The 27752-nt window shown below is 34.5% G+C and overlaps 1 protein-coding gene across 5 annotated transcripts in view; it reads left to right on the top strand.

Moving 5' to 3' along the window:
- Positions 1–8490: 8490 nt before the first annotated feature.
- Positions 8491–27752, top strand: part of Shaw (Shaker cognate w) — a 91287-nt gene continuing 72025 nt past the window's right edge. For all 5 annotated transcript variants that reach the window (XR_008405296.2, XM_053755051.2, XM_053755050.2 and 2 more), the window contains exon 1: positions 8491–8764. The gene's annotated coding sequence lies outside the window, so the exon portion shown is untranslated. The remainder of the gene's footprint in view (positions 8765–27752) is intronic.

Genomic DNA, 27752 nt, shown 5'->3' with positions numbered 1-27752 from the left:
AAAACGTCCGTGGGTTACGTACTAAAACGGTAGAATTTAGAAATAATATTCTCTGCAATAACTACGATATAATAATAGTAACAGAGTCTTGGTTACACGACGGGATTTTCGATGGCGAATTTTGCGATGATAGGTACGATGTGTTCCGTTTTGATCGTGACTTAGCTATTACTAAAAAGGAAACAGGCGGCGGAGTATTTATTTTAACACGGCGGTCACTGGGAGCTACGCGCAAAGCGTTTTCGTCCGCCACAGCCACGGAGCTCCTGTGGGTGACGGTGCCGGCCCGTGCGTGTTCCGCACCAGTGGACCTACATATATGTGCTGTATATATGCCTCCCGAATCACATCGATTACCGTCTGACATAGAAGTATTTTCTCAAAGTGCTAGAAATAAAATTGAAACTTATCCCAACGATAATTTTCTTCTGATAGGCGATTTTAACCTACCTTTTATTATATGGGACGACAGTAAACCGACGTATCTGCGAAAGGGACCTGTCGAGGTACAAAATGCTGGTATTGTGCTTATTGAAACACTTCAATTCTTAGGCCTCACACAGTACAATTGTTTAAAAAATGTCGCTGGTAATACGCTTGATCTCGCTTTTTCTAATCTTCCATTATTAATTGCACGTAGTTCTGACCCACTAGTAAGAGAGGATTCGGCACATCCTTCGTACACCATGGATATTTTGGACCTTAAGTTGCGCCCCTTGAAGGAAGCTTCAGTGCCACGTCGTAATTTTAGGAAAGCCGACTACGAATCAATAAATAAATTCCTGCTTGAAAAAGATTGGAGTTCCGTTTTGCACGATAAACCTCTAGATGAAGCTGTTGACGAATTTTACAGTGTTTTAAATAATTGTATTATAAACTTTGTACCCTTAATAAAACGATCTAAACGATCATATCCTATTTGGTATTCATCAGCGTTGATTAAAATCATTAAAGAAAAAACTAGAGCTCATTCTAGATGGAAAAAGTATGGAAACAGGTTAGATTACGACGAATTTTCTTTATTGCGTGATCGTGAGCGCAAGGTACAGAAGCAGTGTTTTGAGATATACACGTCTAGATGTGAAAATAATATTAAAACCAATCCTAAATTATTTTGGTCTTATACCAAGGCAATTCGCGGCTGTTCTGCATATCCAAAAACCCTTAGCTTGAGAGGTACTGAATATTCGGTGGGTAAAGATATTTGTAACGCTTTTAATGACTTCTTTAAAAGTGTTTTTGGTGTGCCATCTACCAGTGCTAGTCCAGTTGCGGAGAACCATGACTGTAATGGTGTAATATCCAAAGTATATGTGACAACTGATACCGTCAGAAAACTTTTACAACAGCTAGACATAAATAAAGGATCTGGAAGCGACGGAATACCTCCTTTTTTCTGGCGCCACTGCGTTGAATCACTTGCTTTTCCAATCTCTATTATTTTTAACCGTTCACTAAGCGAGGGAATTTTTCCCGCCATGTGGAAGTCGGCACACATCGTACCTATTCACAAGAAGGGCTCTAGATCCGATATCGAAAACTACAGGGCTGTATCTATTCTCAACCCGTTGGCTAAAATGCTTGAGAAGATCGTATACAATGCCATATACCAATTAATATCACAGGCATTACCTAATGCACAACACGGATTTGTGAAAAGAAGATCGACAACTACGAACCTAGGGTGCTTTACAAATTTTGTTCTTAAAAATATGGATGGCGGAGGTCAGGTTGACGTGATTTATACTGACATGGAGAAGGCTTTCGATCGCGTAGATCACTCCATCTTGTTGGATAAATTAAATAGGTTGGGAATTCATGGTAGCTTACTTCGGTGGGTGAAATCATATCTGGAAAATCGTTCGCAGGCTGTCGTCCTCGGTGGTTATCGATCGGATTTCGTTTCTGTTCCTACAGGAGTTCCTCAGGGATCACATTTGGGCCCGCTTTTTTACAACGCGTACTTGTACGATATAGGCAGTTGTTTTAAATATTCAAACTATCTCATGTACGCTGATGACAAAAAAATTTTTTGCAAAGTTTCCTCGGAATCCAATTGTCAACAAATGCAAAGGGATCTGGACTGTCTTCTTACATATTACACTAATAACAAATTAACCATTAATGTAAAAAAATGCCAATGTATTACTTTTTCTCGAAAACCACATCCAATAATTTATAATTATACTTTTGACGGTACCGCTATAGAGAGGACTAAGCTTGTGCGGGACTTGGGAGTACATTTTGATGATAAGATGCTATTAACAGAACACATACAGTATTGCAAGAATAAAGCTTATAAGAATCTTGGCTTTATACTGCGGATATGCAAGTCCTTCTCTAATTTAACATCTATTAAAATAATTTATTACGCGTACGTGAGAAGTACATTGGAATATGCTAGCCCTATATGGTCACCAAATTACATCACTCACATTTATAATTTAGAACGTATCCAAAAAATATTCATTAAATTTCTTAACTATCGGGCCCGCAGACCATCAGAATCGTATGAGGACAGCTGCCTCGCTCATGACCTGCTAACCTTGGCACAACGTCGTACAGTTGCAGATAAGTGTCTTTTGTATGACATAGTAAATGGCGGGCTCGACTGTCCCGACTTAGTCTCCGAAATTCGCTATCGAACCCCGACGACCCGCACGCGTCATACAGCTTTATTCCACGTTCCATTTTGTCGCACTAAATATGCTAAAAATATGATTACAGCACGTTTATCTCATACATTTAACTCGAAATTTGATGATGTAGACCCTTTTGCTAATTCCAAAGTTTCTTTTAAACGTAAAATAATAGATTCTCTTAAATTGTAAGTTATAACATAATAATGAATTCAATGCATATAAGTTTTCGCATATACTTCAAAAATATATGTTAGTGCCCAGGTATGCTATGCAGCAACTTTAATTTGTACCAACTTAGTAAAGATTTTATTTGATATTGATTGCATGACGACGTTTTGAACCACACAATTTTAAAACTCGGTGATTGCTTACCTTGCTCTGATTTTTCTATAATTTATTTAACTGTTTTTATTTTGATTTCACCAATGTCGACTTTTTTATAAAATTATTGTCATAGAAAGGGAAACCTGTTATTGGCTTTATATATTGTTAAGATCATTGTAAAATTAATCTGTAACGCTGTTGGTTTTCTTAATAAAATAAAATAAATAAAATAAAAATTGTCAATTGTGGAATCACTAATATTGTGTTGTCTGAAAAATATTGTAGCCATCAAGTCAAATCTGATTTTCTTTTTGTATGTTTCAAAAACAAAAAAATATATAACGTATGTACACACAACACAGGGAACAAGTGACGTCACAAATTTTGAAGTAAAAAAAAAGGCCTTCCAATTATACTTTCATAAAAACAAACAATACTAAAATTAAAGTGACATTTGACTTTCTTATCGTGTCTCATTATGTGAATTTTTATACATTTTATATTATATCCAGGCAAACACAGGCAACTTGCCTATAGTCATTTATTTATAGCCTATAGAGGAGCATACTATCCACTACAAATGAAAAAATATATATATATTCCCGTTATTCTTAGAACCCTATGTAATTTGGAAATCACTTTTAACACTACTTTACACCTTTAAATCACGTGTTATATCAGAATGTTTGTTTACCCGCTGTAAACTCTAAAACAAAAATAATTTAAACAAGTTTCGGGACGAGACACGCAGCGGGAAATAGCAAAATTGAACTAAAAATGAGAAAAAATGCAAATTTAAATCACCATATTGAACATAATGTTTACCAGTATTACAGAGAACGCGATAAAAAAATTACTGAGATTTTGCTATGAAATTCACGCGGGTGAGGCCGCTGGCAAAAGCGAGTTATGAATTCTAATGGTTACGGATTAGAATTCATAACTCGCTTGTGCCAGCTTTTTTATTTATTGGTGAATCAAATCAAATCATTTATTCAGAAATCTACCTTCACAGGGACCAGTAGTACAAAAGTATATATACAAATAGCTAAATGTAACTTGAATTATCGGGGTTTGTTCCTATGTGTATTATGTGTGCTTCTTCCTTTCTCCGTCCCTTCACGGCATAAGTCCGCCTTTTAAATAAAGTTTAAAACATTCAGCTAAAATGACTGATGAAAGAAAATTAACTTCTATTTATATATAGAGAGAGAGATCAACAAATAGACGGATGCACTGCATGAGCGCGCAACGTTGAAAGAGAATTATAAAAGCATAAAATTTGATTTTTAAATTTACAGAGCGCGGCTACTAAATTATGAAGTACTTGTTATAGGTTTAAAAGTAGAAGACTCTAATCTAGTTTAGATAGTTTAAAAGTTTTGTTTACACGCCCAGTGCATGCGTAGGAGGAATGAACAGTGGATTATTGAAATTCATAACAATTTCTCATCGAACTTTTTACAAAAACATTCGATAATTCATCGTTTGTACCGAAAATATTGTTTCGTTGCAGCATTTTATTAAAAATTCCATTGTTTTCCATCAAAAGTTTTGGACGACTGATTTAATAATAGTTTTTGTGTTACGTATTTACTAGCTGCTCAAGGCTTCGCTCCAGTGGGAATTTCTGGATAAAAAGTACCCTATGTGTTATTCCAGGTTATATTCCACACCTGTACCAAATATCATAACAATCCGTCCAGCAGATTTTGCTTAAAAGAGTAACTTAACATACACACATACTTCCTCCAAACTTTTGCATTTATATTTTAGTAGGTAGGATCATTATTTAAGTCCTACTGCTGGGTAAAAGCATGCAACTTCATTCTTTGGTATTCTCTTGCCAATTCTTATCTTAGGAGTGGGAAATTAGAAAAAAATATTATTTTATTTTCTTCACTCTAACCCCCGTATTCTAAGTCTTCATCATTCCACAGAACTCCAGTGTGCAGATAACAAGAAAATAAAAATGGCGGAACGATATTCTTAATTTAATTTCCCCTCATCACGGAGTAATTCCCAGCTGTAAGGATTATTTATGACGACGAAAGAGGACATAAAGGCAGCTGGCTTTACAAATTATACCAATTTTTAGCACACGTAATTAGATAGGAGTTGAGAAGCGATGTTTGGAAATGGCGAGAAAAGAGAAAGCAAGCTACATAATATTAATTATTATAAATGCGAAAATAAGTTTGTTTAAATGTTACATATTTACGCATTATCTGTTCGACTAATCTTATTGTAGTATCGAGTATGAAATTGGTTTCGGATGTTGCCTTTCCAATTCACGCAGGCGAGGCCGTACGCAAAAACTAGTAAAATATAATTCACATAAACTCGCATGTTTCTAGTTTCATTCTTTGCTGTGATGCCCCAAAGCCCAAGGCCAGACATACCTAATACAAATAAAAATATGGAGAAAACATTATAATATAAATAACATTATTATATAGATAGATTGTTTACCCCCTTAAGCAACTATATTTTAAATTTCTATAAAATCCATTCATTCAAGCCATTGTATTGAACGCAACTTCAAATAGAGTATATATAGTATTACCACGTGCGCGTTAAATACCCGCATTACGTAATTAGTTATATGTACATATATTACTTATTTAATTAGTTTAAAATATTTAATATTTACCTACTACCGTGCCGAGTGCACCGCTCCGCAGCGCCCCGCGCCGGTGTGCGAAGGGGAGATAGTATCCAATTAGAAGCGAACACGTAGTAATTAATTTGTGTAATGTCTTATTTCTGTACTTAAAATGTTTTGTTGTTGGAGCATCAGAATAACGACGTCAGTTTATTGTGAAGAGCGTAATTATATCAAACGCTGATAATTATTTCAAACTCTTGGGAAATTTGACTTAAAGCAAAGTTACAGGAAATACGCAGAAATCCGCGTCGCAAGGAAGTGTTTTTTTCTGTCTTAGATCAGTGGGTTTAGTGGGTATTCAATTCACTTTCCTCTAATGAATCTCGTAGTGAGAGACGGTAAATTATCACTGTGACGCAACATCCACCAAATCGCAGTGAAAAGTGAATTTAAAAACTTGCACTATATTTTTAATTTTTCATTATTTATTTATACTAAATTTAATTTAATTCGCACACAAGTTAATAATAATCAACAAGTGTGCAGGTTTCCTCACGATGTTTTCCGTCACCGGAAGCAAGTGGTGGTCGATGAAAACTACTATATATGAGTCAGATTTGTATACAAACTCATGTGGCACGAGTAGGATTCGAACCTTTTGATCCACAGGCTTAACCATTAGACCACCACCGCCTCCGCTTCTTCAAAGGTGAATAGATAAATGAATGGTTGAAAATGTTATGTCATATTTTATATATAAATAACTTAAAAGATTCACGATTATAGGTAGATCATAGAAGAGACTAATAGAGTGTATACACGATGGTATTAATAGGAAGACGACGTGAAGGAAAGTAAGAAAAGAATAAATAAATCTACAAACCTACTTGTAGTGGGAGAATATTAAAAAAAAATTGAGAAAAACAAGATAAACCTAACAACCAGTCCCTCTTCGATATACCTACAGCTGGATTATCACTTTTCATAAACGTATTAATGGAATACACGATAATGGTGATTCGATAGCACAGTAATTGGAATATAATTGCAACGCCAATATTGAATTTCCGCGTGATTGGTGACCGGTATGTTTGCAAATAAATCAACGCGTGACGCGCGAATGAAATTCGAGAATCATTACCGATTAATTGTTGTTTTGTGGAGTTATAATTGTGTGACAAACCCGCCACGGCTTCGCACGGGTCTCTTCATAGTCGCATTCCTCATGGCTGAGGGTCGAAGTCATTGCGTGTAATGAAATACACATGACTTTTTAACACCATTAATTGGCACTATACCTTGGCACAACTAGCTCGGATAAAACCTTATTTAAATTAAATAGCCAATGTTTCTTTTCAACATTTGTATCGTAGAGACAGATAAATAAATAAATAGATAATACTCAACGACGACCCATATTAATTATTAAACTTATATAGCGGGTTCATAGATAATTTTCTTTTAGTATTTATGAGCGGGTCCAATGGACATAAACTCAGAAACTGAAACATCTAGAACCGCAGAAAAACATCTGTGTTCGCAAAAGTACAAATATTTTCCCATAGTTCGGGAAACCCCCAAAGACCGGGGCTAACGTAAAGAAAATGTCATTAATTTTGGAAGATTCCGGCTTTGTGTCCCTGAGTCGCCTCTTACGACATCCACGAGAAGATCCACGGTTCTATTCTAGGGCGAAACTACACGCCACGATACATAAAAATCAGCTATAGTGTAAAAAAGCGACAACCTTTGCTAATGTTTGACACGTAAAAGAGCTACACTCCATTAACAACACCGAAAAAGGCATTGTTGTATGTGTTTCATTCCACATAACAACCCCTGTGTAGGAAGAGGTAAGGTTCTAGCCACTGAACCGAGAGGTCCCGGGTTCGATCCCCGGTCGGGTCATGATGGAAAATGATCTTTTTCTGATTGGCCCGGGTCTTGGATGTTTATCTATATATGTATTTGTCATAAAATATAGTATCGTTGAGTTAGTATCCCATAACACAAGTCTCGAACTTACTTTGGGGCTAGCTCAATCTGTGTGATTTGTCCTAATATATTTAAGACAATAAGGCCATTCTCACAGCCTACAGTTGATTGATGTACATCCGTTGTCTCCATTATAATCGTGCTGAGTTGTAATGACAGCCGGGTTTTTTAGTCTGTAGCAATAGTTTGACACAATTGGATGTATCCACAGATTTATAATCTAAATCTGTGGGTGTATGTCAGAGCGTTTTGACAGCTGCGGCCGCGCTGTCATTACAATTTTTAAATATTTGACAACCACCGAGAACCACGAGTTGCACCAGTTGACTTTGATGTTGACATTAACCTGTGCGCAACTTGGTTTGAAAAATTGTAATTACAAATTTTTTAAAGTTCACCCTAAAGTGAATTGCAACAGTTAACTTAAATGTTGACTTTGACCAACAAGCAACCTGGTTTGAATAATTGTAATGACTATTCAATTGATTGGTCGAAATGCTATTAGAACCACCCATTAATCTATGGTATCAAAAAGTTAATCTTACCTGAATAAGTTTTCACAGAACACAGGAGCTTATTCTAACTTTACACTTCAGCTGCCACGAAAGCCTTGACACAATATATAATAAAGTATAATATACATATTATAGAAAGTATAATATACTCACATTAAAATAGCGTATTTACCTCACTTCGTTGTGCTCAATTAAAATTCAAATACATGTGAACACAGCAAGCGGGAAAGAGATGAAACACAATTTCGAACTTGAATCTCACCCTTTAGTTTTCCTACAATTGAAATCACACTTTAAATGAAGGGATCAAAGTTCAAAATCTGTCGGGGAGAATATTTTCAGTTCATTACAAAATGAAATGTTTCTACGTACACACGCACACAAATTCAGGGACGCATGCGCTACGAATCCATTGGAACACAGTGACGCGAAGATCGCCTCGCTAGGCGCACGCAGCGCCTCCTACCGACGATATAACAAACCTAAATATGGGATTCGAATTTCAAAAGTGTTTCGTTTAAACAACAATATATTTACGGCCAGTTCTGTGATTTGAGTGTGTTTATTTTTTTGTTTTATTTGTTTTTTATTATTTTTTTTTTTCTGAATTTTTTATGCGGCTCAGTACGGTACTGGCGTGCCGATTTGGTTGGAACTAGCGCCCAGCACTTTTGACACAGGTCGGTAAATTAAATTACTTTCTTGCGTGAAAGGGTGAGTGTAGTTTTAAGCAATTTCCACCATTTACTTATGTTTGTGTGACGTGCTTTATAGCAGTTATCGTAAGCCTACAAAACTACTGTGTTACTTAAATGTTAAGTGTGAATTTAGGAAAGGGAAATTATTGATATTTTTCATAAATGATTTTAATTATTTAGGCATAACAATAAAAAGAGTATACAATATATTATAACCAATAACATTTTGAAAATAGAATAAATATCATTGATTTATTACAAATCTTATGGTTTTACCTTTATTCTATTTAAAAAAATACATTTCGAAAACTCATAACAGAAAACAACATTAAATATATTTGTTTAATTAAAACAGAATATTAATATTATATACGTAATAATTAAAGCATAACAATATAGCATAATGCGGAAAACAAGACGATGAACATTACTATTTATCCATATCTGCCGCGTCTGTCTGTCTGTTCGCAATAAACACAAAAATTACTGCACGGATTTTTATGTGGTTTTCACCAAAAGATTGTGTGATTCCTGAGGAAGGTTTAGGAGTATAATTTATTGTGTTTTTACCCGTGCGAAGTCGGGACGGGCCGCTTGTATATTATATTAACCATTGTATAACTTGTGTGCCACAATAAAGATATGATATGATTTTAAAAATGGCGGAATACTATTCATACACAATAATAATTAATAAAAATATTTTAAAAAAGACAATTCTCCCTCATCGGGTTACACTAATCCCCTTGCCTATCATTTAATGGCGCCATAAAAAATACTGATAACCCACTTTTTTTCAGAGGCGTGCCGCAAAGGCGTCAATTGATAAGCCCTTTTCATCCCTTTAGTGGAAAATCGCGCCTTTTTCCCCTTTTGATGATAGCTTGATTGTTAACAGGTGTAAGATATTTGAATACATAAATTTGTATTATTTTGACTAACCTGATTAATGAGTTTCTCTTTAAAAAAAAAGTAATAGATGTTGCCTGGAGCTTCGCTCCGGTGGGAATTTTGAGATAAAATATAGCCTATAGCAATCTTGGATAATGTACCGTTCTAATGGTAAAATAATTTTTGAAATCAGTTCGGTAGTTTTGACGATTAACCGCCACAAACATACAAACTCACAAACGCTTACCTCTTTATAATAATAGTATATATTATATACCATATTTAGCTATCAAGACAAATCATATATTTTTTTCAAACATTATATGGGTATTATATATTATATAATATTAATGACAGTATGCACAAGTGACGTCAAGAACCATTTCAATTATTATATAATGAACACAAAAAATTCTAAATAAACACGTTTTATTTATAATAACATTTACTATTAATTGTGTTTATTCAAGTATAATTAAAACGCTTTTTGCCAATCAAATTTATATTTGATCGTGTCTCATTATGTGAATGAATTTATACATTTTTATTTCATACACAGTATATACCCTATTGAACTAAATGGTTCTGTCAGAACTAGATGAAAGCGGCACAACCAGGTCGAAGTTAAAAGACATACACACACTTTTTTTCCTACATAAATCTCCTGATACAGTTTTCAATAAACATTAAGGGCAGATTGCGCTATGAGATTTTAAGAGAAAGTGGTGAAACACGTCCTTAACTTTGTTAAAAATCCTCTGCTCGCAACAGTCCAACTGAGTTGAACTACAAACAGCGTTCCCAAATACATAAATCATTTATATAACCAAGATGTTGTATATCTTGTATCGAAGTAGATCTACCCACTGCGGTTAACTCCAAGCAGAATATTCGTCTCGAACCGACTGTCGAGGCGTTAACCAGCTAAACTTGACATTAATTAATGATTTGAGCTCCAAAACTCGAGAACTCTCACCATCTGGTGTGAATGATCTTGAACGTCCTTAAAATTTAAGGGACGAATAACCACCCACGTCTACATTATCAATTCATGTGTATTTGCGCTTCTAGTTATTGAAAGACGAGAAATAATTTTTCAATGGCTCGCCCCGGCTTCGCTCGTATAAAACCATAATAAATTACACACCCAAACTTTCCTGTGGAATCATACTATCTATTGGTGAAAACTGTACAAAAATCAGTAGTTTTTTGATAATTTATCACGTCCATACAGACAGGCGCAACGCAACTACGTTTTAAAATATGTCAGAATATACAAAAATTTAATTCACGGATCCAGGGTGTCCACACATGTGGCATCCCATACCAGGGGCAGTCCCAATCTCCAGGACACTAGATTCATTCCATCCGGTCTCTTGCCATCATCCCCTGATGATCCCCGGGGATGTTGGCAGGAGACCGGAATGAATCTAGTCTGACCGTTTGGTTCTAAAACGGCAGGCAGATGGACAGTGGCAAGGGCTCTGTGGATTGTATTGTTCAGGGCCGCGTGGTGACAGGTCGTGATGTCCAGTCCATCGACGCCATCCCCACATGGGCAACGATGCGATTAAAAATAAATAAAAAAGAGAAAATATTCGATTTAAAATATCCGACTTCATAATTGCTCGTCGTCTCTTATCTGCTCCGCCCTCTCTTCGATTATCTTATCTTCAAATGGGTAAACAGACATTTTCCAAATATGTCTAAGTATCTACGAACACTCTCGATTAAATTCATTTTTAAATAAAACATAAAAAAAAACTAATCAAAATCGGTTCAGCCGCTTAGCTGCTACGATGTCACGGACGGACATACAGATGCACAATCACGTTAAACTTATAACTTCCCTCCAACTGTCGTAAGTGGTTTAAAAAATATGTTATGTTGGCTCCACAATGTCGCCGATGAGTGCTTTTATTTACCCCAATGAAAAATCAGTAATGTATGATGAATCTGTCAATGTTTTGCGAACTGGTTCGCGACATGTGGAACCGGCATTTTAAAACCCTGTATTTCACAATTTTAAAAAGTAGCTCATGGAGCTTTATCGCAAGGCATCTTTTAAGGAAATGTGGGTACTGCTATGTAAAATAGCTATGGATAGTTCTTGATTACAAAACGGGCTAATTATTATAATTGACCTTCAAATATTCAGTTGCTAGCGCCAATTAAAATGGTGGCGCATGTTGCCTGGGATTAAGGAACTTTCGCGACCTAAATACTGTTGGTTTGTTGGTTTGTTTAGGGCTAAATTATCAAGTTTTAAAGGAGTTTATTTTACTTTGTTCAGTATAATTACATTCTTTTTTATTTATTTTTTTTATTTACAATGGAACGGAGTTAGCTTTATGAGCATTAAGAGAGTTTTTTATTATTTAGAAATAATTATATCTCTGTCAAGTGGCTAAATGCATTTTTACGTGCATTCAAAGTTTATGTTCGTTCGAACGCGGGTTTAGAGAATCATTATAGGTTTTCTGAATCTAGTCAATTATTAGTAAATTAGGTTTTTATCCATAACAATAACTAGAAAGCTAAAATATTTATTTATTTGCGAATGCATGCAGCAGAAAAATAAAAATTGAAAGGTGGCATCAATCCATTTTTTTAAATCACGTCCCGGCTTTGCTCGGTTAAAACTAAAATAAATAACTAAACTACTAAACCAACCAAGCAGACATAGGGACAGACAGACAGACAGCGGGAAGAGACTTTGTTTTATATTATGTGATAATAGTGATATTTGTGGATCTTTGCATTGCGGCCTTCAGACGGATGATGTGCAACACATATTTATTTATTTTATTTATTTGAAAACGTACAGTCACTTATCATTTAGTTACATTACGATATCTAACGATTCTTAATTTCTCTTATGTAATAACACCGAAATTCTAACCATGCTATACACAACACTTAAAATTAAATACGATCAATGCACATTATACAAAAAAAAATTACACGACATAATTACTATGACTCTCTTTCATTTAAGCGTTTTTTACCAGTTACATCCTCAGCCGTTGAGCGTCGGAGTCCAGCCCGCTAAGACGACTGTGTCACAATAAAACTTGAATACTACCAACTTTTACAGGTTATTTCTTCACGCAAATTCCATTGGACAAATTGGAATGAATGCAGCGGATCTATAACGGAAATATGCTTTATCAGTTTACCAGGAACAGTCGACTACATAATTTAAAGTAGGTCGTTACATTAACAGTAATATGTTCGAAAAGCTATCTATTCTATCGATATAGAAATACTCGTAGGAAGCTCTTAAAAGCTCTTGATCTCACGAGGCTTTGAGTCGAGTACACTCAAGTGCTTCTTAATATAATCTTGAGTTACACTCAACTTTTCACATTGCAAGTTTATTTTTAATTTCTTCATTGATGAAACGAAAACTTGGAACAAGGCGCGAGTCGAAAATAGTCTTTAGGTATTTTTTTATGTATTTTTCTATACATATAATAAAAAACTGTAAGTGGCCTTGTTCTATACATATTATCATATTAAATATATATATTTTTTAATAGTTCATATTAAAGAAAAATGTATATAGTGGTCTTTATGGGACTAATTTAATTTAATTTATGGGCTAAAACATTTTTTTTTTAGATTTTTGCCTGTCTGTCTATGTGTTTGTTCGCGCATTACACAAAAAATACTATATGGAATTTGATGGGGTTTTCACAGCTGTATAGCAGCGGATGGTCTAACTCAAAATCTGATATTGGTTTCCTTACGATGTTTTCTCCCACCAGAAGAAGTCTATGAAATCTACTATAGAGTCAGATTGGTATATAAACTCATGTGACATGAGTAGGATTCGAACCTGGGACCTTTCGATCCACAGGCCTTAACCATTACACCACCACCGCTTGTGATTGTAATCGGTTCTTTGAAATTAATTTGGCTAGGCTGGTATTTGTAGACGATAGCCAAGTGTTATTTATGGAAATATTTGTTTGAGTGGAGATTTATGATTAAGTCTTCAAATAGGCGTGACACAACACGGATGTAAGACATACCGACGTCATTCAATATACCTGTAGGTAATACGTTACAGATATTTTATTTGATATCGTATTTGTGACTGTTATTATTAATTTGCCAGTACTTACAGGAAAAAATCAATTTTTTATTCGTTCTTGTTTGGGGGCGCCCGCGCAAGCATCAAACGGGTGATCGGTCTTACCATTTTGGAACCACATTAGTAAGGAATCGGAACGGTGAGTCCATGCTTCTAGGGAGCGTCCGATATTGTTACCTACATATTTTATTTTTTCTAAGGCTGGGGCTCTATCGAGGCTGGTGCAAATCGTAGCTATGGGATGTGAACGACCCATTTTCCTTTGTCAAAAATTATGAAATTCGCGAATTGGGGTTTAGATTGCGCGGCGCCTGAGTTTCGAGTGGTAGAAACAGAAGAGGTAACTTTAATGGCTCTTCGCACAGCTTTAGAACAGTCCCAGCAGACCAGCAGAGGATTTTCTGAATTTCTGGAATCAGGAAAAACTAATATTACGCGCGTGCAAGTTCGCAAACAAAAGTTTGCTATAATATACCGAACTTCTGACTAGGTCTCGCGTTTTTTCCAAACATTTTTACACCAATACGAAGACATATTCGTTTTATGTGCAACAAAGTTCAAGGCAAAAACACACGTCGCATTAATGTCTGTATATCATCATGCTTGTTTCTCTTGGTTAACGTCCAAATGTCAGTTACTATCATGATTATTATGTGTTTTATTGTGTGAAAATAACAGCTCTGACCGCATACAATAACAGCACATCAATCCTTCCCAAATTCATTGCAACTTCGACTTTATTACCACTACATAAACGTTCATGCACAATTATGACTTTCTTTATTCCTTACCATGATTTTATGACAAAATCCCCGGATAACTTAGTTTAGATTATTAACTATGTAGCTAACTTTTCAAGCTGTTAATAATATTGGGTTGCACCAGTCAAGTTTGACATTATCTTTAACCTGTGCAGAAATAAGCAAAGTTTTGTCTAAACGGCGGCGCGTTGTTCAACTCACTCTAAGCCCACAACTCGTTAATGACGTCTATCACACACATTAACTTGGTTCACCAATTGGATTGCCATCAAGTCAAGACAGATGCGTTTTTCAAAATATAAAAACCAAAAATTTTCCGGTTTGTAGGTGTATTTTTTGAGTCAAAATACTTTCCAAATATACTTAAAAATATAAAATTCATCATTCAACATTACGTTTATACAAAATGTATTTTATTATTACTCCGTTCATGCCAGTAGTTTGTAGCTTGTGAGAAATAACTATAAATATAAAGATTGACGAGAAAAAGTGCCTGTGAAGGTCTAATTTCTGAATAAATGATTTGAATTTGAATTTGAATTTTTGAATTTGAATTCATGTATTTTATTTTGTAATCAAGCTAATCATCCTTATGTCTTCCTATGACTTCAAAATTTTAAGTTATTTACATATTTTTCTATGACATCTGGAATCTACTGACCTATAAGAATATAAGAAGAAAGAGAAGACTATAAGAATTAAAATTTAAGCCGTAATGTAATATGCATGCCATATCATGGTATACTGATTTTCAAACATAACGTTCTTATGCATACAAGCATGACCAATCTAACCTGAAGTTAATTACCTGTGCCACATTGCACCTGTATGCCAAAAATGAGTTATGCCTTAAACCAAAATATTTTGTGCCACCAAAATAAAATATTGGCAAAAAAGTTATTAATTACAACGTGGTCACTAATAGTCTTAAATATTATAACAGATTATTTTTCATTAATAATTTTAATGGTTCTGTTGAGTCAGTATAAAAATAAAATTTATTTACTATATTTATTAATCCATTATACCAGTTGGAGCTGTCATAATTATATGATATGGTTTATTTTATGTCTTCATATATTTTTCATATATTTTCTTCATACATTTTTTTAATGAAACCACACATGGCACCGCAACCAGTAGGTATTCAGCTTTTACAACTCATAAAGTTACCAAAAATCTCCTTTATAAAACCAAATTAAATGTTATTGGAGTATAAAATATTCGAATGTACGTACATTAACTTATTTATAGGATTTAACGATCTTTTTTACAGTCGAACAGTTAAGATATTAAATGGTTATTATTCGGGTTATGATAAGAATAATTGGGATAAAGACACTTATAATTTTCATGAGTCTTTGCCAAGAAAATTTATGCAGTCTTTTGAAGTGACTTAATTACAGACATCTGAATAATAAAACTGCTAGATTATGTTATCTACATTTTATTTTAAATATAAGCGGCGTGTTGCTTTCACATACAGAGCAGTAAATAAAATACAAATGTGCTTACAACAATCTGTATTTCACTATTGAAATACCTTTTTTTTTGTGTGTGCATTTCAAATCAATTGGTTCTGTAGTTTGGAGCAAAATGTCTTTGAATGTCAGACAGACAGGACGCGAGTGATTAATATGGCCATATCTTCCTTTTGAGGTACGGAACCCTTTGATTAATTATTTGATAATTTACGGTGTCTTAATCTCACTATATTATGTAGCCACAGATAATATAAGTCACTAATTCAATGTGTCATGCCCGTGATTGTCAGATAAACTTCAAAAGTGTCACCAGAGCTAGTACGGCCACGTCTTGTGTAACCAGACAAATTATGTACTAAACAAATATAACCATCGCCTTGCCGAAGGGACGAACCCAAAAAGTAATGGATTCACGCAATGATCAACAACGTAGAATTCCATAGACTGCGAAGTTGAGAAAAATGAAGTAAAAAGCGTACCTTGGACTCCGAAACTTAACAAATGAGCAAGAAACCGGGAAAGCGCTCAGATATATAGAAGGACAAATCATGAATAAATTAAATTGTACGCTAGATGTGAAATTACGCGATTCCAAAAATAAATAATATGCAATACAACGAGGAAAGCCAGATGTCCAATTTAAATAAACAGCTGATGAAAACCAGTCTTAGATCAGTGTAGTGTAATTTGGTTTCTCGAACACATGCGAAAGACATGGTACCTACGTACAAATACCATTCAATATGAAATGATTTGTGGAACTACTCCGTCCAGTTTACACATAAACATCGACACGTAGAAAAGACGGAAGCTGTTGAAATATCTATTTACGCCATATATATTATCCTACTGTCAGAAAAGTGGTTTTGTTTGTTTGCTAAAAACCTTATCTACTAGGTGATTAGACGACCTCAGTGGCGCAGTGATAAAGTTCTTGCCACTGAACCGAGAGGTCCCGGGTTCGATCCCCGGTCGTGTCATGATGGAAAATGATCTTTTTCTGATTGGCCCGGGTCTTGGATGTTTATCTATATATGTATTTGTTTAAAAAATATAGTATCGTTGAGTTAGTATCCCATAACACAAGTCTCGAACTTACTTTGGGGCTAGCTCAATCTGTGTGTATTGTCCTAATTAAAAAAAAAAAAAATTCTTAAAACTTTACGCTACATCTTATGGCTATGAAAATATGTGAACATATCCCTAATAAAATAATCACTTTTTTGTTAGAAATCCTACAAACAACCTGAACAAAAGCTTAACTACTCACGTTTCCGACAATAGTTAATGGGAAATATGAGTACATACATATATAAATATGACCTAATATCTCAGAAACCAAGAAAAATTAAAAGCTTATAAGTTTTTTGTGTAAACAAACTAACTTTGGAAACATCTAGAATTTCAGTTCAACTTTCTGTAATCATTAACACTTTGATTGATCGTCTGCCATTTTCAGTTGTTGTACAAAATGTACATTTAACCTCATATCACGTTACCTTGCACCTTTATGCGGCGGTAATAGAGGCTAATTTGTAAAATTAAGTTGTACCCGCCGTCTGTACTAATGTAGTAATTATTTTGAAATCAATCAAATATTCATAATGAAACACTCATTAGACAATGGCGAGTTGAGTAATTATAACTATATTAGAGTGTTGTGTAGGATTTAAAGGCGTGTTGAGAGAGAGACAAGAAGTATGGCTATCACACCTCACATATTACATATTATATATAGCCTCACAGTTAAGTTACTTCCTCAGTCATAGGTGGTCGGAGCATTTCGCGCGATATACGGCATTCTTGATTATCAGATTATGGCCGCCATATTATCATCCTTGACGACATCAAGCCAGCATTTCTTGGGTGGCCAGCCCTTGTGCCAGGACCAGGAGGAAACGGCATATCCACACATTGTTTCCTACTTAGTACTGTAGTTGAAGCATACAGCTTTACTTGTAAATATTATTCGTTTTATCCAAATCGAGCTCCATATTGTCGCCGAACTCAGACACATATCGACGCGAATGCGTGAACATTGGGTAGTTAGTGTAAGTGATTTTATTTACCGCAATGAAAAACCAGCAATGTATACCGAACCCGTCAAAGTTTTCGTAAACTTTTCGACGACAGTATGGAGCAGGCATAAAGATAAAAAGATAAAATTGACTAACATGCATATTGTACTAAAAATTCATAATTTTAAAACTGTTAAAATCGTTACGGAGTTTCGTCTTTGGGAGCCGATTATGGTGGCACCAACAGTATGATTCCTGAGGAATGTTTAGTTGTATAAATTACTGAGTGAAGCCGGGACGGGCTGCGGGTAATCGTTATAATTTAAAGAGAAAAAAGGTGATAATTTGTTCGGCAAACAGCCGAATCGATACATTGTGTAACCGATACGAACTCAGGTCATGAGATATCATCGCATTTTATGTTTGCTCTGCACGCGATGTAAACTATTGATTCGCAGTTTTATGTTCATTGGGCTTTTTACATAGCCATAAGCGCGGTGAATAAATAAATAAATATATTAGGACGAATCACACAGATTGAGCTAGCCCCAGAGTAAGTTCGAGACTTGTGTTATGGGATACTAACTCAACGATACTATATTTTATAATAATATATAGATAAACATCCAAGACTCGGGTCAATCAGAAAAAGATCATTTTCCATCATGACCCGACCGGGGATCGAACCCTGAAGTACTTGGCAAGAACTTCACCACTGCGCCACCGAGGTCGTCAAAAATATATTAATATTCGAATATATTGTTACTATTTATAAATTCCATATTGATACAGGTATCAATATGGAATTTATAAATACTTTTTTTCCTGAGAAAAAGTCATGACGGGCAACGAAGTGATCCGTTAAGGGTTTCGTTTTTTCCTTTTTATTTCAAATTAGTTGCACGCCGCATTGTTCTTCGCGTAATTATTTAAAAAATACATACGTTTTCATGCACAACAGCGCCATCTATAGCGCCATAACTATCAGCCATTTTGACCCAATCCTACATACAACGCCTCCTTTTTTGTATTTTTCAACCAAGCTTTACTTTGCGTGTGAGGCTCTGGCGGAAGGGGCAAACCTAAGAAGTGTTGACTCGTGTCGTCAAGGATGATTCAGACAATTAGGAACGCAGACGACCGTGCGAAGTGGAGACGAAATAGTAGGATACCCTGGGCTCCAACGCTCAACAGCTAATGAAGTAACCCAGAAAACGCTCAAATGAGACAGAGAGAGGTATTTATATACCTATATTTGTAGCGTAATATTATGACAGCCTACATAAAATATTCACCCGTCCTTATTTACCAAATCCGAAATATGAAATGCCGAACGCGACGTGACAAAAACACTTGGGACCAAAAAAGTGCTAGTTACATATTTATAACCCGTCAAGTTTATTTTCTACTTTATCAATTTCACAGGAAATTTTAGTATTTTGTATTATGCTGCAATATTAACAAGTTCATTTGTTAGACAAATTAAAAAACCCCCGACTTTCAATATTAATTTCGCTACAACTTTTGAACGGCAGAACCAAGTTTATTTATTTATTTTATATCTAAAATCCACCGCTTAACTAGCAAATAAAGAAACCGCATCCAAATCGGTTCACCCATTAATGAGCTACGGTGCCACGTACACAGACAGACAAACAGACACACTTAGCGGTCACACTTATAACACCCTTCTTTTTGCGCCGAGGTTTAAAAAAATATGTGCGTGTGATTATATCCGATTTTTCTTTCTGTTTCATCTTGCGTGTTTCCGGTTGCATTTGGAGCTGTGACATTAGTGGTTGTATATACTTTGAGTTTGATTTATGATGACAGTGATATGACAATTCATTATTATGATAAGTATGACTTGATGGTCCCATCCATCCTGGGTGCACCCAGGATAGGCTACCAAATACGAAACTTCTCAACGATTTACTGCACATTTTTTGTCATGTGTTGAAATTAAAAAGATCTCCTTGACGACAATAGAAGCTTACGTTGAAATTTGTGTTTTTTTTTTTTAAATATAACTCGCTGAATATGTATAACCCTCACGATAAATGTAAATGAAACGTGAAAAAGAAGGATTTGCTAAAAATACAAGTCGATTTGTTTATTCAACCCGTTCTCAAGAAAATATACGAATTTAGTAACTCTCGATGGTAAATATTTATACAAGCTAAAATGTTTATAATATTTGTTTTTCGCTATATAGACCGTTTCTCCCTTCCGCATTACGAATTACAATTCATGAATGGTAAATTTTAAAATAATTTACCAACGCATTACGAATTACATTTCATGAATTTTTTTAAAATTTATCAGTGCACTCGCTATGCTATTAAGGGTGGTTTGCACCGTCAACGTTGACGTTGAAATTGCACTTGTGCAGAAAAACACAAAGTACACACCCACACCCTGCGTATTCGTGCCTTTAAAATGTATATTGTCTTCATCTTCACAATAAATTAAACAGTTTAATTAAAATATTACATACATACGGATAATTAAAAAAAAATCCTTCCTCCTTAAATTTTGCATACATGTAATTTCAGTTAAGTTAAGGACATGGAGTACCTTTCATCCCGGAAAAATAAATATTCCCGTGGCAAATTCACGCGAGCGAAGACGCCGGTAAAAGCTCGTAACCCACATTACCAGTTCTTGGCTCTATCTACCCCGTAAAGTACCTGATAATGTATAAAACGCGCTCGAACTTGGCCAATTTATATTGTAAAATATAAATATAAAAAAACTATATCCAAAAATTCCAGAACGATCTATCTAAACCCCAGATGGGTTTTGCAGTTGCTTCAAAATTAATCCTATTTGTTTTGGCTATGGTTTCTTTAAGATCCGATTTTATGATCCCACCTTGATGATAGGTGGATGAGACTGGTCGGATAAAACCTTGGACGGGGAAGTTTATTTAATCTGGGTATTAATAGAAACCAAGTGATTTTGAAGTGGAGTGGTTTATCTGCGTGGTTTATTGTGATGTAATGCCACGTCTTTCAGAGTGGTTTCCGTCAGTCCGCTTTGACTTTAATAATCTGCGCAAAAAACACACAGTACGGCATTCATTTTGCCTAAACGACGGCGGGGCGCAGGTTATAGTCAACGTCAAAGTTGACTGGTGCAACTCACCCAAGTGATAATGAAAGTTTTTTTTTCATGATTTGACTGCGGTTAACATCAAACGCCGTTTGACGTCAATCTAGCCTGATAGAAAGCAAATATGCGGTTTAGAAAAACAGGAAAGAATTAATATGCATTTTTTCTTACCTTGAAATTGCCTAAATTGTACGATTCGTGAAATATCGACGCGGGGACAAAATTTCAAACTTTAACAGTTCGCAGTAGGAAAGAGGATTCAGTATGGACAAAATGGCGTAATATGTATATTTCTGCGCACGTCAAAACTGACGGTACCTTATATAGTTTGCTAAAAGCCCGCCCCGGCTTAGCTCGGGTTAAAACATAATAAATTATGCACTTAAACCTTCCTCAGGAATTATACTATCTTTTGGTGAAAATCGCATGAAAATCCGTGCAATAGTTTTTGAGTTTATCGCGAACAGACAGACAGACGCGGCAGAGGACTTTGTTTTTTCCCCGGCGCAAAAAGAGGGGTCTGTCTGTTTACGAAGCTCATCAACGGGTGAACCTATTTGTATGCGGTTTTTTTTTTTTATTTGATAACCAATTTTTATGTGGTGGTTATATGTTTGATCAAAATCGGTTCAGCCGTTCAAAAGTTGTAACCAAATCAATATTTATTTTTTAGACAAATTAAAAAACCTCCGACTTTCAGGTTTTTTAATTTGTCTAAAAAATAAACTTGTAAATAACCCATTACAGGCAAAATAGTCTCAGTATCATATAACGTGAGCCATATTGAAATGCAGTCGCGTTTCGTATTATAAAATTTCCCCCTCATTTTCTGATATAATGAGATTGGCCCGAGCGCATCGAGACTTAGGTAATAGAATCTTTGAAGATAAGATTATTTGCGTTCCCCATAATGATGCTGTTATATTTTTTTTAGTCTTCTCCACAGTGGTATTCCTCATGCCTGCGAGGGTCGTAAAGAAAATACAGACAGACAAAAATCTAAAAAAAAATATTTTGGCTTCTATTATTAATTATTTTTCTGTAATATTTCCTACGTACAGATATAGCCCACTTAATATTTTATTATATGTATATGTTACTATAAAAGTCATTATACAGGTAAATCTTAGGTTTTTTTTAGAAAATCTTAGGATTTACCGGTATGGGTTGGTAAATGTAAGGATTTTTAAATAATTGACGATTTTTTCGGGCTGTTGCCATTGGAATTTAGTATATGCTAGGTTTTGCTACTGACGGCTGGTAAATGTTGGTTTTGGGAATAAAACAATGATCAATTCTTATTAATCATTTATTTTTCAGTCAAAACCTTACATATTTTTATGTAGGTATCATAATTATGAGAGTAATTAATTAACTAAGTAATTAGTAAAATCCTTACCTATTTTAAATTATTTTCATTTGGTAAGTATTTTTATTTATAAATATTTTTAACTTTTAAAGGTAAGGTATAACCTTTAAAATACTACTTAAATAGCAAAAAATAACAAAAGTAAAATTATTTTCTCAACATTTACCGTGCCTTTGATGTAAAAATCTTAAGATTTACCAAGTGAATGGTGGTAAAAGTTCCAATCGCAAAATTGTTCGGACTTTTACCATTAAGAGTTGGTAAATCTTAGATTTTACTGGACTATCTTAGCATTTACGGTAGTAGTTGCTTTTATAGTAACATATACATTATTCGATGTATCATTAAAAATAAATCAAGTTAGAGAAATCGAACTTACATAAACTATTCTGTTTTTCATTTCATATTCCAGTTCAAAAAGCAACCTTATACTAAAGTTAATAAAGTCACATATAATATAGCTATGATTAAGTCAGTTCTATATAACTAATTTTTATACTTTCTTCTACTTTATCGTTGAAATGTAACACGAAACGGCCTCGAAGGAATTGATTTGTGTGTGTGTCTATTCTTATATTTTAGCTGCGTTGATTTGAATTCTTATTATTATGGTAATGCAAGTAGTTCGCCACGAACTTAGTCATCGCGAACACAATAAATTTTTGCAAACTTTATTGTGTTCGTTCGTTATGATAATCCCACTAATATTATTAACCTGCTACGCCCCGGGTAATCGGGAGAAAAAGTACTATCAAGTAGTAAAAGTAAAGTATAACAATCCATCCAGAAGATTTTACGTGAAATAGTAACAAATATACACACATAACCTCACAAACTTTCGTATTTATAATATTAGGTCCTTACATATGAAATTGGCGTTTTGTTGTACTGGCCACTTTAAGCACAAATTTCTCTTCTTTGATTAGGAATTCCAAATTCAAATGTATATAACAAATACATGTGTAAATAAATATTTACACATGTATTTGTGTTTCGTTAACCGTCGTTAATTTGTTTTTTTTTTCTGATTTTTCTGTTTGCGTCACTCAGTTTACAAAATGGAAAACTTGAAATATCGCGTTATTTACGAGTACGAGTTCCACCGTGGCACGAGTGCTGCGGAAACGGCTCGAAGGGTTAAGGGTCACGCAAAATCTAAAGGGCGGTTTATTATGAAATTTGATTATACATTGTCTCACTACATAATGTTTCATCGTTGTAATTTATCTATATAAGTATTTATAGAGCAGACATAAAAACAAGACATCCAGAAATAAACGTAAAACATCATTGAAGATTAATGGGACCATAAAATAGTTTTGTTTCCCTCGGGCCAAGTTCCTCACTATATTGGCCTGCTAGTAAATATCGATAGTTCAGCTACAAAACTATCGATATAATCGATATTAATCAATATTATAAACCCGTACAATATTATAAACGGTAAAACTACAGAATGCATTTTGATGCGGGTTTTTAAAATAAATAATGTGATACTTGAGGAAGGTTTAGGCGTATAATTTATTAATATTTTACCCGAGCGAAGCCGGCACGGAACGCTAGTTATAAATTATAACATAATATTATAACATTATTAATAATGCCCGGGCACTTTGAATATGGACAAGATAATTCGAGCGAGAAATATTGAACAAACTAATTTATCACATTGTCTGGACATTATGAATATTGACTAACAAAATCGTGGCCCTGCAAATTTAGCAAATCCAGACTCTGTGTATCCCGTACGGGATAAATTAATCATAAAGTACTGTATATCAAAAACTTTTGAGTAAACCTGTCTCTCTCCCTTTTTCGCCTGAGCCGTATGTAGATATCCGTATAAAAACATCTTAAATATTTATCAACATTGTCGATAGAACATCGATTCTTGAAGAATAAACAATCAAATCTATTGACTTACTTTATTGATCTCCATCAGTATGCGTAGTATAACTTTGCTATTTACGTCTCACCATCAAGTCGATTCGCAATGAGATGCAGCTAACCAATCACAGTGCGCCATTGTGACGCAACGACAACTACGCCGCTATGTGATTGGTTCGCTGAAAGTGGGAAGTCAAATTCAAACCCGTAACTTCGCCCTCTGATCGATAATTCGATAGTATAGGTACAACAATCGATAGTATATCGATACAATACAATCGATGTTATCAATAAAATTACCTCATTTTCAGCTATTGGTAGAGTTCGTACCATTTGTAGCGTTAATATTCTGTCTTATCTGAGCGTTTCCCGGTTCTTCCTTAGCTGTTGAGCGTCGGAGCCCAGGGCCCACTTTCTATTCGATTCATGGTATCCATACTATCCACACTATTTAATGATTTCGACCATTTGTACACATCGACCTATAGACAGTCTAGAACAATTATTAATATTATCAATAAAATCGACTATCTGTCAACTATCGATATCTGTCACTAGGCCGGTTGGGATAAGGGATGTTTTAACTAGGCTAAATTAGTATAGCATGAGTCTATTAAATTCTTTTATTCATATTTACGATGATAATAATGTGTTTTCTCGTATATAATTTTGCCGTAATAGAAGCAAATTGTTATTTTTATGTAAAATAAAAAAAATATCTATCGCGTTAATGATAAAACGTGATTTAAGTAGGTATATTACACAAGTCAAATATTTAGTTTTGTAGTTCTGAAATGCGAGGTGGGTTTAGGGATGAAAGGTCGACCCTTTTCTAATTCGCGAAAGGCCAAGGGAATCTTTTATCATAATAATGAGATCACGAAACAAAATCCGTCTATTTTGAGTACATTCCGCAAAGTATGGGAATAAAATTAGACCAGGTTGGTCTAATTTTATTATATTTACCTATGAATTTACTGTGGGCTTCGAAAATTTATGGCTGGAGAAACACGCGGGAACACGCTCAGGTAAGAAAAAGAGAGATACATGCTTAATTTAAAGTTTTTGATACAGTACTCTATGATTAATTTATCCAGCCAGAGTCTAGATTTGCTAAATTTGCAGGGCCGCGATTTTGTGGCCGAATGTCCAGACAATGTGATAAATTAGTTTGTTCAAAATTTTTTTGCTCGAAATGGCTTGTCCATATTCAAAGTGCCCGGGCATTATTAATAATGTTATAATTAACTATCGGCTCGTGCCGGCTTCGCTCGGGTAAAACATTAATAAATCATACACTTAAACCTTCCTCAAGAATCACATTATTTATTTCAGAAACCCGCATCTAAATCCGTTCTGTAGTTTTGAAAATCTAAGCAAACATAGGGACAGACAGCGGAAGCGACTTTGTTTTATACTATGTAGTGATCACGTGGTCCATAACATGTAGGGTACATATATATATTTCTTTTATCTATGTGAACATACTAAAAAAAATATTCAGTCTAATATTGTTTACTATAAGCGTATGTCGTAGTAATGACTACCTTTAGAGGGAACGCCAACTGTCTGGAAAATCAGATTGGATAGATTTTCATCAGTTTAATACGATCACGATATTTATTTATTTTTGGTGGCATAATATTCGACATATTAATTAGATCATAATATTTATTTTTCCAGTTTCTCGCAAAGAAAGAACGTGAAGAAAGTGACGCTGGTTTGCGACTACAAAGCGCCTTAAATGAAATCCTTCTTATGTACAACCCTAATATTCTCGGACTGTAAATATTATAACTGTAATATTGTGGTGACCACAAAGAGGCATTGTTTTGGGAAATTTGAATGGGATACTTGAATAATTGAAAATAGAAACAAAGCGTTGCTATACTAAGAATGATAGTCACTAATAGTAAATTTTTAATAAATCTTTATTTCTGTAACTTAGAGTGTATACATAAACATATTTGTGACCAGAATCTCCTTGTCCCCGTGCTTCATCCAGTTGGACAACTTTGGTGAAGCTCGAGTCCGGATTCCTTTTAAGTAAATTATTACCTGTGTTAGGAGAGCCCGCTCGTCATTATCAATATTTTATTAAGTTATGATATACTCGTAACAAACAATTTATATGTGTATTTATTTTATATAATAAAACAATCGTTATATAATAAACATGACAATATTTAGGATATTTAATAAATATTTTTGTTAATTCATTACTTTTTAAAGTACCCTATTGATATAATGTGTGCTATATACTATTATAGAGGTACACGTTTGTGAATTTATATGTCCGAAGCGGGCAATCTCCGATACTAATACTAACAGTCAGAGACAGTACAATACAGACCCAAAATCCAGTAATATCTAGTTGCTATATAAATCTATATATATATATATATATATATATATATATATATATATATATATATATATATATATAGTTGCTATATGTTTTAATATTCTGTCAAATTAAACAACACAAGAATAAAAAGAAACAGAAGAATAAAATGTTGTCTATTTGTTTGTTTTATTCTTAGCTTGTATCACGGCTGTGATGAACACAAACGCTGTAATAGGCACAACACAAAACCACAAGCAAATATCTATGATCACATGTACAAATATTTGCCCGTGTCGAAAATCAAACGCATGACCTCTAGATAGCTGACGACCTCGATGGCGCAGTGGTAAAGTGCTTCTAAACCGAGAGGTCCCGGGTACGAACCCCGGTCGGGTCATGATGGAAAATTATCTTTTTCTTATTGGCCCGGGTCTTGGATGTTTATCTATATATGTATTTGTTATAAAATATAGTATCGTTGAGTTAGTATCCCATAACACAAGTCTAGAACTTACTTTGGGGCTAGCTCAATCTGTGTGATTTGTCCTAATATATTTATTATTTATTAAATAGCTGACGCGCGTGGTGAGACTACGCCACGGTGATAGTTACTTCAACTAATCACTTTTGGTTTACGAGTTTTTTGTGATGAAATTAAATTATGAGTTTTTTATGAACAATTTGTGTAGTTATTAGCTGTAAAAGTGGTTATAATAATATATCAACTTTCTGGGTGAGAAATCTTAGCTGTTTAGTAATTAAGGACTAGTAGTGTCGTACTGAAAGACAGACAATCTTTTAGTAAAAATACCGAAGAATGTACGTAATTATTATCAAATTATGAAGACCTTAAAGCAACTAATTTAAAGTTTTGATAACTACTATGTTTCAAACGATAAATGTCTATAGATCTAGAATCGTGTAATTATGGCACTGATAGGTAATAAGCACTTCTGGGAAACTGGTCAGCTCGATCTCTTATTAAAAGTTTTTCGTTTGG

Source organism: Plodia interpunctella, chromosome 14, assembly GCF_027563975.2.
Source record: "Plodia interpunctella isolate USDA-ARS_2022_Savannah chromosome 14, ilPloInte3.2, whole genome shotgun sequence".
Classification (NCBI taxonomy): Eukaryota; Metazoa; Arthropoda; class Insecta; order Lepidoptera; family Pyralidae; genus Plodia; species Plodia interpunctella.
This window is presented reverse-complemented; position numbering and strand designations above follow the sequence as displayed.